The following is a 14688-nucleotide window of genomic DNA, read 5'->3' as shown; positions in this document are numbered from 1 at the left end:
CATTGTTATCCAGTTAAAATTTTATAATTTAAAATTAATTAAATAAGTAAAATTGTATATTTAAATCAAAATAAAATTTGAAATTTATACTATTTTACAGGTGTCATAAGTTGAAATAGAAAGATAAAAACTTTTTTAAAGATTAAAAACAAGTTCTAAGAAGAAAAAAAAAGAATTGTTATTTTAATATAAATTAAACAATTTTTAAAATAAAGTTTTGATATTCTTAAAATATATTTTAAATTCTTAAAATATTTTCTTAAAGATTATTAGCTTAAAAATACTAATGGATAATATTAGCACTTTTTATAATATTGATAACATTAAAAATTTTAAATTTTAAAAATAATTAAATAAATAAAATTTTATATTTAAATCAAAATGAAAATTTAAATTTATACTAATTTAAAAAGTTAAAGTTTTTTTTTTAAATAATCTCATTATAGTTTCTGATTATATTTGTTCTCTTTGAGATAATGTCTAAAATTATCTATAGCTCCTCCCAACCCACAAATAGGAAGATAATGTGTTTCAGCCAACTCAAACCCACGTTAGTAACAATACCTATGCCAATCGAGTTAAGACTCAATCGGCAAATGTTAGTTTTTCTAAAATATATTTTAACTTGTTCAAATATTTTGTTAAAGATTATTAGTTTAAAAATACTAATAGGTAATATTTTGTTAATGGACCTACAAAACGTGAATAATTAGTCATTGAGTTCGCTCCCATGAATACTTTGAAAAAAAAACTAACATTGAAATTTTTAGATTTAAAAGCAATAGATAGTGATAATATTAAAATTTTTAAATTTTAAAAAATAATTAAATAAAAATGAAATTTAAAGTTTATACATATCATTGTTACTCAATTAAACTTTTGAAATTTTAAATTTATACATTATCATTGTTATTCAGTTACTAATTTTCAAGTGTCATAATTTGAAATAGAAGGATAATCAAGATTCATTTAAAAAAAATGAAAAGTTAGTTTGAAGAAAAAAATATAAGTTATTATTTTAATATAAATTAAATTGTTTTGTAATATAATTAAACTAAATTATTGAGCTAACCTTTTGGTTAATTTTTTAAATTATGTTTAAGAAATTAATTTATTATGATTTTATTTATTTTTGTGTCTTTTCTTGGATTAAATTAATGTATTTATGATTTTATTTATTTTTGTTTCTTTTCTTGGATTAAATTAATGCGTTTATTTTTTTTATCAAATTTTTATTTTCAATTAGTTCCAAGAAGAAAAATCTAAATTATTATTTTAATATAAATTAAGTTGAACTATTTTGTAATATAATTAAAATGAATTGTTTAGCTAACTTGTTGGTTAATTTATTAAGTGAAATAGAAGGATGATCAGAATTTTTTTAACTAATGAAAAATTAGTTCTAAGAAAAAAATATTATTTTAATATAAATTAAATTGAATTGTTTTTTAATATAATTAAGTTGAATTATTAAGCTAACCATTTGTTAATTTTTTTAGTATTTTTATAGAACGGTTAAATTTTTAGTATTTTATAGAATTTTTGTTGGTATTTAATTTTATTTAATTTTGCCTTTTTTCTTGAATTAAATTAATGTATTTTCGGGGTTAATTTTTTTAGTATTTCTATAGAAATTTCTTTGTATTTAATTTTATTTATTTTTGCTTCTTTTCTTGGATTAAATTATTGTCCTTTTAGAATTTTTATAGAATTTTTGTTTGTACGAATTTATTTATTTTTAGTTCTTTTCTTGAATTAAATTACTGTGGTTTAGTATTATTATCCTTCTAGTTGTTTTCTTTTTTACGCGTCGATTTACATTGAATTTCATATGACACTAATGATGATCAACTCTATAAATAACTAATTTGAAAAGACGTCTCATAATTATTGTTGTCGTTTTTCATGGGTTAATTTATAAGAATTTTCCCTTTTTTTTTATTTATAAAATTTAACAATTTAGGCATTATTTATCGATTTTTTTTTGTATTTGAGATAGATATTGTTATAATTTTAAGGCATGTTTAAATTTATGGTGATGTCGTAGAGCTCGGTGACCTACAAATTTTTTCTGCTATATGAGTATGGAGTTATCACATGAGAAGTCGAATCTCATTGCAACTCAAAATTCCTGTTGACGATAATTATATGGTCACGGGTTGAACTGTAACTAAAGCTTCAAGTTTATAAAAGTTATGCTGTCAAGCGATGGGTATAATTGGGGCTCTAGTTGACAGTGGTTATGCGGGCACAACATCGAGTTTCACCTCATCAAAGGAGGATGCTTTGTAAAACTCATACAGAAGTCTAAGATCATAGTCATAGCAAAAAATATAGAGGCTTTCTAGTATAATCAATTAATTCATTTTATTCGTCTTCACTAAAGGCGGTGAACCCATTACTATAACCTATGATAGAGTTGGAGGCAACAAGATTTCCAATAGGGAGGAGTTATTGTGCGGTGTAGAAAAGATGAAACGCGAATCGGGGCCGCTTTGTCACAGGTTATAGTAACGGGCTCAACATCTTTGGTGGAGAAAACAACTAAGTTGATTATATTGTAAGGTCCTTGTGCTTTTCACTATGACTATGATCTTAGACTTCTATATAGGTTTTATAAAACATCCTCCTCTAATGGGGTGAAACTCGATCCCATGGCCGCATAACCACTGTCAGCTAGGGACCCGATTATACTCCATCCCTTGACAACATAACTTTTGTAAAATTGAAGACCTACTTACCCTTTAACCCATAATTGTATAATCACTACAAACTGTGACCTTAAGTTGCAATGCGATCCCGAATTCTCAGGAGATGGCTCCATCCTTACACAATAGATGAAATTTGTAGGTCATCGAGCTCTACGACATCACTGTGAACCTAAACACAACTTAAAACTCTGACTACGTCTCCCTCAAAGAAAAGAAGATAAATAAATCTTTAAACCCATAAATTTTAACATGCAACCAAAATAAAAAAAACTAATAATTTAAAGGAGACAATGGACGAGAGAGATGATGGAGTAGGGGGAGGGAAACTCTCATTTATATAGGCGAGGGGGTGGGGAGAAAAAAATTTCCCCGTGCAATTCTAAAAATGTTATGCCTTTTGAATGGTCATATACTTAAAGTCTTATAAACTTGATTTAGGTTGAATATTCATGTTTTTATATAGGTGGATGTGAACATGTTGAAAGGTTTTTGTTGGAAGCTAAAAATGTCGAAACCTTTTTTTCAAAGAGAGTATTTTGAAAACGGGAGTCGCCACCAACCTTTTTAAGTGTGATTGGATCACCTTATAAAACATTTTGGTCTATGAAATTGTGAGAAAACAGGTTCGGGAGTCGGTTACGTACGAGGAAGGATTAGCACCCTCGCAGCGCCCAAAATTGGTACCAAATTGAATAGTTTTGTCTTAATGTCAAAAGTTTGATGGAATTTAGAAATAATATCTCTTTTTAAAACCATAATAATTTGAGTTGAAAATCAAGATTCCTTCGCTTCAAAAGAGTACGAACATCACATCCAGCATGATTGGACACGATATTCCTATACTTTCGTAACTGAAATCATCTTGTGATTTACAAAATTTATTTAGAAGGATGTTTTTTAGACATTTAGACAAACGGGAAATCGCAACCCAGTATGTTAGGGCACTACTTCCCGAATTCCTAAATACCAAAAACATTGCCTTATTTTTTTAAAATTCTTTTGGATTAAATAAAATATAAACTTTTATAACAATGATGCATTTGACATATTACAAGATATCAATACTAAAAAATATAAACTACATGCTTTAACATTTCATGCAACTATAATATAGAAAATGATGAATAACAACATATATTATATAATATACATTAACCTTTCATGCAGATATAAATAACATAAATATACATGCATTAATATTTCATGCAAATATAACTTAAATCAACATAAATAATCAATTTTCATGCGAATATATAAAAACAATAAATAACATAAAAAATAACAAATAATTTATGAGATAAAAATTAACCTACTAAAACAATACTAAATAAAAAAAATACAAAAATAAATAAACAATTTATGAACATATATAAAATATAAGTAAATATATATATATAATTAAAAAATATTTAAAATAATATAAAAATGATAAAGGAGAATTTTTTAAACGATTAATATATATATAAAACATACTATATGATATAATAACTTAATATATTTATAAAAATAATAATATGTTAAATAGGAACAAAATTTTATAGTAAATTTAAGAACATTAGATATTAAATATTAAATATTAAATATTTAATAATGATATATGTATTATTTAATAATAATTTACAAAATTTTTAATTATATGTACTAATAAATAATAAATAATAGAATAATATATAATAAAATAAAGATAATATAGGGAATAATATATATAATAAAATATATAATAAAATACAACTAACCTGATAAATAATAAAAATAATATATAATAATTTTTACATGTATAAATAATGTTTATAAAAATAATTAATATATATAAAATATTTAAAATAAATAAATTGTATGTAAAATGTATATATATAAAAGGATTAAAATTGAATTTAAATAAGAATCTAGGGTTAATTTTTAAATAAATAAAATGAATTTTAAACCCAATTGAAACACGCGTTAAAAGTTGAGGGACTCACTGGGCAATTTGACCCTAATCCCAAAACGACGTCATCCCAAAATAGGCTTTATGATAGTAAATAGGACTAAAGTTTGAATTGAATGAAATTATAACTTCTGAAAATGCGAAAGGACCAATTGGGTAGTTAGCCCTTTAAGCAAAAACACGTGGATCCTTCCCTGGTCGCGGGTCAAGGCGTGGATCCTCGGCTTTGAAACGACACCGTTTTGAAGCCTATTATTTTAAGCCTAAACGACGCCATTTCTATGAGGCTATATAAGCCAAATTTTTGCCTTAAAAATCATTTTTAGCCCGTTTAAAAAAAATAAAGAAAAACCCTTTGAAAGAGGACTGAGAGCAGGCCCTCGGAGCTCCGTCGAGCCTCCGTCCCTGGGCGCCCATGCGCCGTTGCCAGCTCCGCCACATACGATGGTTGGGATTCGAAAAGTTTCATTTTTCTCAGCGAATAGAAAAGGTAATCCTCTTTTATTATTTTTATGGTGCTTTGTGTGTACGATATGCAGGTATTCGAGAAGTAAATAAAGGAAATAAAGCAAGAGGAATTACCTCTGTTCCTTGGCAAGGCTTCCAAAAATTTATAATCTGTTTTTGTGTTTTTATATCTGATAAAAAAAATCCTATCGTTTACAAATTAGTGAAGAGGCTTTTATAGCCTTCTGTGAATCATTACATTTTAGAAAGAAATCTTTGATTTCTTTTCCATGTTTGCTTCTCTTTTCTGCTGTGGTTCTTTCCTTTTTGCAGGTACCAGCGAGGATATCACGGCAGTGAGTGCGCTGGTGTTGATTCGTGCGCCGATTACGGAGCGATACGGAGTTGGAGTCATGACGCCAATGAAAGGTCACTGGAATGGCGCGAGCCGAAAGGGCGTGACGATTGGAGTGCTTGCGGCGTGAAGCTTCTGGAAACCCTAGGGTTTCCTAACCTGCTAACTGATTTGGGCCTTTTGGGTTGAGGGTGTAATGGGCTACTGGATAGTTTAGGTATTTGGGCTACGGTATAGGCTTGGGTATAATTGGGTTTAAGTCTTTATGGGCCTTGTAAAATGGATTTGTTTAAAAAAAACTTTATTTTTCTTTTATTTAGTTTATTCTGTTTTTTTTAACTTTTAATAGCCCGAGCAAATTGGGTCTATTACAGCTGCCCCTCTTTGCTCATTACTGTGTAACAAGAATAGAGCAAAGATTTATAAAAGGACCAAATTCGCCCGGTCTTTACCGGGTCCCGACTTCATAGTCTTCAATCTGTTTTCCACAAACTTAAAGACGCCATGCTGATATCTTTGATTTGCACCCCGTCAAGTACAGAGACGCCAAATCTATCATCTGCTTCGATGCAAGCTCACGAATGTCAGATCTGCTATCTTCGATCTGCTCCCCGGCTAATACAGAGATGCCAAATCTGTCATCTTCGATCTGCTCTCTGTCAATACAGAGACGCCAAATCTGTCATCTTCGATCTGCCCTCTGTCAATACAGAGACACCAAATCTGCTATCTTTGATCTGCTCCCCGTTGATACAGAGACGCCAAATCTACTATCTTCGATCTGCTCTCTGTCAATATAGAGACGCCAAATCTGTTATCTTCGATCTGCCCTCTTGTCAATACAGAGATGTCAAATCTGTCATCTTCGATCTGCTCCCTATCGATACAGAAATGCCAAATCTGCTATCTTCGATCAGCTCTCTGTCAATACAGAAACGCCAAATCTGTCATCTTCAATCTGCTCTCTGTCAATACAGAGACACCAAATCTGTCATCTTCGATCTGCTCCCTGTCGATACAGAGACGCCAAATCTGCTATCTTCGATCTGCTCTCTGTCAATACAGAGACGCCAAATCTGCTATCTTCGATCCGCCTTCTATCAATACAGAGACGCCAAATCTGCTATCTTCGATCTGCTCTCTATCAATACAGAGACACCAAATCTGCTATCTTTGATCTGCTCTCCGTCGATACAGAGACGCCAAATCTACTATATTTGATCTGCTCCCTGTCAATACAGAGACACCAAATCTACTTTCTAGAAGATATAACCTGTAGAATGGGTATGTGCCTATGCCTAGTGATTAGGATGCTATGATCGAAATAAATCAAATGCTCCTAATCAGACATATTATGATGCAAAATGAAAATGATTCCTATTTCGGATGTCATCACTTATTCATTCAATCGAAATTTCACTCGAAGTACCAATCGTACTCTGCTCATATGCTTTGAATCAGTTTGGTCCTTTTGTACCATTCCTCGAATGTTACGACCTGCTGGAGGTGTTTGTAAAATGATCCTTCCTTAGGATCGAATCATTTGAGTTGTCCAATTATCTTTTGAACTGAAGAAGAAATTTCCTCGAGTTCTTCCGTCCCTCACTTACGGGAATTCTTCAAACAACTGTTCTGTTTTAGTTTCTCGTATTCTCTAGAGATTTTCAGAGTAATATGTAAAACTTCATTTGTAAAAATATTTAGTTCATCAATCATTATTTCAATGCAACACATTTTATGAATAATGGAAGACAAATAATTTGATCTTGAGAAAAGTTGATAAATCATCAGAATACAACATGAAGTTAACCTGAAAACATATCTTTGAGAAGAAAAAGAATCCAAAGATAGTAAACAGGACAAAAATCAGATGTCCAACATATCACAGCTTAGGCTTCTGTATACAAATTCCATGAAGACTGTTTTGAGTTTAACATGTGTTTAGAATATCCAAAGTGCTTTGTTGATGCCCTGGTATGTAACACACTCCACTTCTTGTCAAATCCGGTATAGCAAAGTCACTGCATGCTTTTTGAAATTTGAGCAGCCCTTTCGGGTTTTCAACTCAAAAACCCCCTTTTGTCTCAAGGCGCCCTTTGCGGGTTTTCACCTTGGCCTCTCCATTTTTTTTAGAAGTCTCAAAGCTCCTTTTGTGGGTTTTCACCTTGGCTTCCCTTCTCTTTAGACAAATTACTTGACTGAGTCTGAATTTACTAGATTGGGTAAACTCTTCCCATCCATTTCTGTCAAAATCAGAGCACCACCAGAGAAAGCCTTCTTCACAACATACAGCCCTTCCCAATTCGGCATCCATTTTCCTCTAAAGTCCTTTTGTATGGGAAGAATATTTTTCAGCACAAGGTCCTCTTCGTGAAATTCTCTTGGACAAACTTTCTTGTCATAAGCTCGCATCATTCGCTTCTGATACATCTGACCATGAAGAATAGCCCGTAGCCTCTTTTCTTCAATCAAGTTCAATTAGTCATACCGCGATTGAATCTATTCTGCTTCATCCAGTTTTATCTCCGACAAAATTCGAAGAGAAGGTATTTTCACTTTAATGGGTAACACTTCCTCCATCCCATAAACCAACGAGAAAGGAGTTGTCCCAGTAGAAGTTCTAACAGACGTTCGATAGGCTAAGAGTGTAAATAGTAATTTCTCATGCCAATCTCTGTAGGTTTCAGTCATTTTTCCTACTATCTTCTTGATGTTTTTGTTTGTTGGTAGCTTCCACTGCCCCATTCATTTTTGGGCGATATAGAGATGAATTATGATGTTTAATCTTGAATTGGTTGCAAACTTCAGCTATCGTGCTGTTATTCAAATTCAACGCATTGTCTGATATGATCCTCTCAGGTATTCCATACCGACAAATGATCTCTTTTTTCAAGAATCGAATTACTGCCGACTTGGTTACACTAGCATATGAAGCTGCTTTTACCCATTTCGTGAAGTAATCAATGACCACAAAAATGAAACGATGCCCATCCGAAGCTTTTGGTGATATTGGCCCAATGACGTCCATGCCCCACATGGAAAAGGGCCATAAAGAAGTTATAACATGTAAGGGTGAAAGTGGTACATAAATCTTGTCCCCATATATCTGGTATTTATGACATTTCTTGGCATAGCTGATACAATCTCCTTCCATAGTAGACCAATAGTATCCAAACCTCATGATCTGCCTTGCTATTGTAAAGCCATTAGCATGTGTCCCACAAACGCCTTCATGTACTTCTTCCAAGATTTGTCTAGCTTCCACAGCATCGACGCATCTCAAAAGTACTTGATCTTTCCTTCTTTTATAAAGGATGTCCCCATCTAGTACATATTCGCAGGCTAACCTCCTCAAAGTTCTTTTATCATTCTCAGTTGCCTGCTCAGGATATTCACGATTTCTCACATATCGTAATATATCTTGATACCAAGGATGGTCATCCTTTTCCTCTTCTTCGATGTTACAGCAATGAGCTGGAACCTCAGAACTACTCATCTAAATTGGTCTAACATCCTCTTTTTTATTTGCTTTAGTCATGGAAGCCAGTATTGCTAAAGCATCTGCCATCTGATTTTTGTCTCGTGGGAGATAATTGAAGGTGATGTTATCAAACTCCTCAAGTAACTCCAAAACTACCTTTCGATAATGAATCAATTTGGGGTCCCTTGTCTCCCATTCACCCCTAAGCTGATAAATTACCAACGCAGAGTCTCCATATACTTCCAGGGTTCTAATTTTCTGCTCTTTGGCCGCTCGAATCCCCATGATGCATGCTTCATACTCAACCATATTGTTCGTACAGTCAAAATATAATTTACATGTAAATGGATAATGATCATCATTTGGGGATACCAAGACTGCCCCAATTCCATTTCCTACCGCGTTGGATGCACCGTCAAAGTTTAGCTTCCATGGATGTTCTTTAATAGTTGCCACATACATCAACTCCTCATTAGGGAAATCAAAGCTCAATGGCTCATAATCTTCTAGAGCTCTGCTAGCCAGAAATTATGCTATCGCGCTCCCTTTTATAGCCTTTTGACTCACATAGACTATATCAAACTTTGAAAGCAGTACTTGCCACCTTGTCATTCTTTCATTTAGGGCTATTGACTCTATCATGTACTTTAATAGATCAAGTTTTGAAATTAGCCAAGTCGTATGATATAGCATATATTGCCTCAACTTTCGAGTCGTCCAGATTAAAGCACAACAAAACTTCTCAATTAGCGAATATCTCATCTCACACTCTGTGAATTTCTTGCTGAGGTAATATATTGCCTTCTCTTTTCTTCCTAACTCGTCACATTGACCAAGCACACACCCCATAGAATTACTAAACACTGATAAGTACAGAATTAATAGTCTATCTAGACTAGGTAGAGATAACACTAGAGCGTTTAACAAGTATTGCTTAACCTTATCAAAAGCATTCTGGCATTCCTCATCCCAAGTACCTTGGTTGTGTTTTCTAAGGAGGCGAAATATAGGATCACATTTCTCGGTTAATTGTGAAATAAACCAAGCGATATAATTCAATCTTCCAAGAAAACCCCGAACTTCTTTCTGAGTACATGGTGGAGGCAATTCTCGTATGGCTCTAACCTTTTCTGAGTCAACTTCTATTCCCTTTTCACTGACCAAAAAGCCCAATAACTTCCCCGACCTAGCTCCGAAAATGCACTTTGCCGGATTAAGCTTCAATTGAAACTTCCTCAATCTCAGGAACAACTTCCTCAAGACTTCAATATGCTCCGTCTCTTTTCGAGATTTGGCAATCATGTCATCAACATACACCTCAATCTCCTTGTGCATCATATCGTGAAATAAGGTTACCATAGCCCTTTGGTATGTTGCCCCTGCATTCTTCAACCTGAAGGGCATTACCTTGTAACAAAAGGTGCCCCACAATGTTATAAAGGTGGTTTTATCCATGTCCTCAGGATGCATCTTTATCTGATTGTACCCTGAGAAGCCATCCATAAAAGAAAACAACGAATATCCCGCTGTATTGTCCACCAAAGTGTCGATGTGCGATAAAGGAAAGTTGTCCTTTGGGCTAGCTTTGTTCAGATCTCTGTAATCAACACACATTCGTACATTTCCATCCTTCCTAGGGACAGACACAATGTTAGCCACCCATTCTGAATACTTAACCTCTTGTAGGAATCTAGCATCAAACTGCTTCTTGACTTCATCTTTTACTTTCAGCACAATATCAGGCCTCATCCTTCACAATTTTTGTTGGACTGGCTTGCAATCTTGTCTTATGGGGAGACGATGTACCACAATATCAGTATTCAACCCCGGCATATCCTCATATGACCATGCAAAGATATCTTTGAATTCACGTAGTAGCTCAACAAGACCTTGTCTCTTTTCCTTTGCAATATGTGTCCCTATTTTCATCTCTTTTCCTTCCTCCAAGACTACATTCTCTATTGCCTCTTTCTCACAGGGTAGGATTTGTTTCTCCTCTTGTTTCACCATTCTTAACAGATCTGGAGACACATCACAATCCCTGTCATCTTTAAAATCCTGAGGTTCTTCTAAACATATGTCTTGCTCAAAAAAGAATTCAGGATTTGTAGTATCAGTGCTCATGTCATTGATATCTAGGGACCTGCGGGGTACGAAAGAATGTACAAAGAATGGATGAATTTTAAGAATGTTTATTTATGTGTTATGTATGAAACGAAAAATTTGAAAGAATTTAAAGAGGTCAAAAGAATATTGATCGGTGTAAAAGAATATTCACTCAGATTGATAACAAAAGTCGTGTTTTATTGAAATGCAAATATCCAAACATGAGCCCATTTTACAAATGAAATCTTATTACTTCTAGGCTCTAAAGCAATAAGAGTGCTCTAAAAATTACTCTGAAAAATCTTTAAAAACTACAGGAAGTTTTTCAGCAGTCCAATTGTTTAAAGAGCTTCCCGATTCGTAAGGACAAATGCCCTCAAGGTTTCTTCATTCAGACTCTTCATTATGTACAGCATTGATGTGATAATTTCCTTTTTCGAGCATCCCTCTCTCAGGGTGAATTATCCCTCCTGATATAAAAGTTTGGGATATATGAGGGAATGTCATCAGTTCCTACTCTACTTCTCTTCCACTTAAACGAGCCCTTCTTCTTTCTTGACGCTTCTCTATTTCCTTCCTCATCTGCTTATGATCTGGCCTGAAACCCAAGCCAAAACGGTCTCTCTTCTCCTTTAGTTCTGGAACTTGAATCCCTCCTTGGAGATATCTTCCCAATCCTTTTCCTGGCAAGGCTCTTATTCCCACTGTCATCTGCAAACCCATTCTTGTAGTTCTGGATATCCTAGGCACCGGTACCTCATTCTCCTCTGAAATAAATGTTGCATTAACGAATTTTAAGAAGTGAAAAGAACACTCAATAGCCTTCTCATTTGCCTCTACATAGGGTGCGTCACTGGTGATGCTGCTATGATGTCTTCCTCCGCATTTATGGTGACCAGCCGTCCGTCTGTTACTAGCTTCAATTTTTGGTGCAAAGATGCGGGTACTGCTCCTGCTGAATGTATCCAAGGCCTCCCCAACAAGCAACTATAAGAGGGCTTGATGTCCATCACTAAAAAGTCTACCTCATACACGTTTGGCCCGATCAGCAAGGGGATATCAATTCTTCCCATGACATTTTTTTCTGTGCCATCAAATGCCCTCATTACATTATGGCATTTTTTCATGTGAGAGCTGTCTATGGGCAATCTGTTCAATATGGATAATGGCAGGACATTTAATGCTGATCCATTATCAATAAGCACACTCGATAATGTATATCTTTTGCAGCGAGTGGTGATGTGCAAAGCTTTAGCTGATCCCATGCCACCAGGTGGGATTTCATCATCATTAAAATAAATGAAGTTGTCAGCGCTTATGTTACTAACCAATCGATCCAACTTGTTGACGAATATATCATTAGTAATGTAAGTCTCGTTGAGCACCTTCATTAATGCCTCACGATGTACCTCTAAACTCAGAAGCAAAGCCAACATTGATATACGAGCTGGTTGTTTGCGCAATTATTCAACCACGCTATACTCACCGTGTTTCAGGAATTTTAGAAACTCTGTAGCTCCTTCACTGGTTCATTAATAAGTACCTCAGCCCTATTTTCCTTCTCAACACCAAAGGTTTTCACTTTCGTAGGTTCAATTCTGATGCCTTTTGTATCATAATGCTTCCCACTACGTGTGTAGGATCCTTCAACTTGAGTCTCCTTAGAAGTACTAGCTATATTTTCTCTCTCCGGTATTGTCACATTGCAGTTATAATTCTAGGGTACCCTCTTGTTATCCTTATAAGGAAAGGAAACGGGTTTGTGAATTATGACTTTCGGCGTTGTTTGTGTCTCAACTTCATTATTCCTTGGTATAGAAATAATGATCATTGGCCGGTTGATTCTTTGATTCTTTGGTTCGCCTTCCAATGTACATACATGACCTTCATCTGAACCAGCTTCATAAAATTCCAACTCCTTATTATTCATAAGGCTTTGGTACAAAGCCTTAAACTCGTCACATTCCTGGATCTTGTGTCCTTTTTCTGCATGGAACTCGCAGTAGTCCCTCGCTCCTTTATTTCCCTCTTCAAAGATTATCATTTCTCTTTTCACCATTTCTTCCCAGATTACTTTCATCGGCATTCTTACCTCAGCCACATCCTCTTTAATCCTTCTCATACCAGTGTCCCCAATTGCATTTACCCCTTGATCACTATGGTTTGACAACGAGTTCTCTATACTAGGGGTGTCGTCAAATTTTACGACCCCCATCTTGATCAGTCTTTCCACTACTTTTTTAAAAACCAGTGTAATTTTTGATTGAATGCCCTGATATCCCTGCATGGTATTCACATTTGGCATTTACATCGTGCCATTTGGGATATGGGGGTTGTAGTGGTTTCAAATGAAAAGGAGCTATTGCATGCGCATTAAATAGACTTTGATAAAGCTCCCGATACGTCACCGGGATAGGCGTAAATGAGACCTTCTCAGAATTTTGTCTTGAACCAGATCCCTGCTTTTGGGAATCCTTTTGCCCAACTGTAGTTACTCTGGGCTGACTAACCGTAATTGCTTTTGAATTATAACTACTCGTATTGTTCACCTCATTATCTTTCCTTTTTGGGGCCGATCTTTTAGCAATTTCCCCATCTATCTTGCTACCCCTTATAACGTTCTCAATCATTTCTCCTTCCATAACTATATCAGCAAAGCTCTTGGTGGTACTTCCAATCATGTGAGTAATGAATGAGGCCTTCAAAGTGTTAATGAATAGCATGATAGTTTCTTTCTCCAAGAGCGGTGGTTGAACTTGCATAGCAACCTCCCTCCACCTCTGTGCATATTGCCTAAAGCTCTTATTAGGCTTCTTTTCCATGTTCTGCAAATTGATTCTATTAGGAGTCATGTCAATCACATGATTATATTGCTGCATAAAGGCTTGCGCTAAGTCTCTTCAAGAACCGATCATTGCGCGACTCAATTGATTGTACCATCTAGTCGCTGCCCCAACCAAACTATCCTGAAAACAATGGATCAATAATTGATCATTGTTTACATAGCCAGTCATCCGTCTATAGAACATGGTGATATGGGCCTCAGGGCAAGTAGTCCTATTGTACTTCTCGAATTCCGGCATCTTGAACTTATGAGGAAGCACCAAATCTGGGACCAAACTCAAGTCCTTGGCATCAATTCTCTGACGATTATCAGTGTTTTCTAATGTCTTAAATTTCTCTTCTAACCATCTGCAACGTTCCTCTAATTGCTTTGATGATTCGAGTCTCATCTCCTCCCTCTCAGCTACATCTAAATCAGGGATGACTGGATTGGTAGGGTTATCTCCCGGGTTAGATCCTGAGCCAATTTGGAAGCTCATGGGAATTCCAGCGTCGACTTGCCCATGTTGAGGCCTTATTGTGATGGACGACCTTTGGGGATATACTTCAGGTTGAGTTTGCACATGGGGTGGAGTAAAACCTGGAGGATGATCCTCATTATCTTCTTCAGTGATGGTCATAGGGGCCTTTCCTTTATCTGTCGCCCCCTTCAGCAGCTGAGTCATCTCAGCCATCATATTCCTTTGAGCCTCCAATATTTGATCCTTCATCTCCTGTTGGATTTTCACCAATTGTTCCTTCAATTGCTCTTGCATTTCTTTCTGGATCTGCTCAAGTCTTTGATCCATATTCTTTGTCTTAGTGCGTGTATCGTAAG

This window comes from Gossypium hirsutum, chromosome A03 (assembly GCF_007990345.1).
Source record: "Gossypium hirsutum isolate 1008001.06 chromosome A03, Gossypium_hirsutum_v2.1, whole genome shotgun sequence".
Classification (NCBI taxonomy): domain Eukaryota; kingdom Viridiplantae; phylum Streptophyta; class Magnoliopsida; order Malvales; family Malvaceae; genus Gossypium; species Gossypium hirsutum.
The sequence above is the reverse complement of the archived record's forward strand: the minus strand, read 5'-3'. Positions refer to the sequence as shown.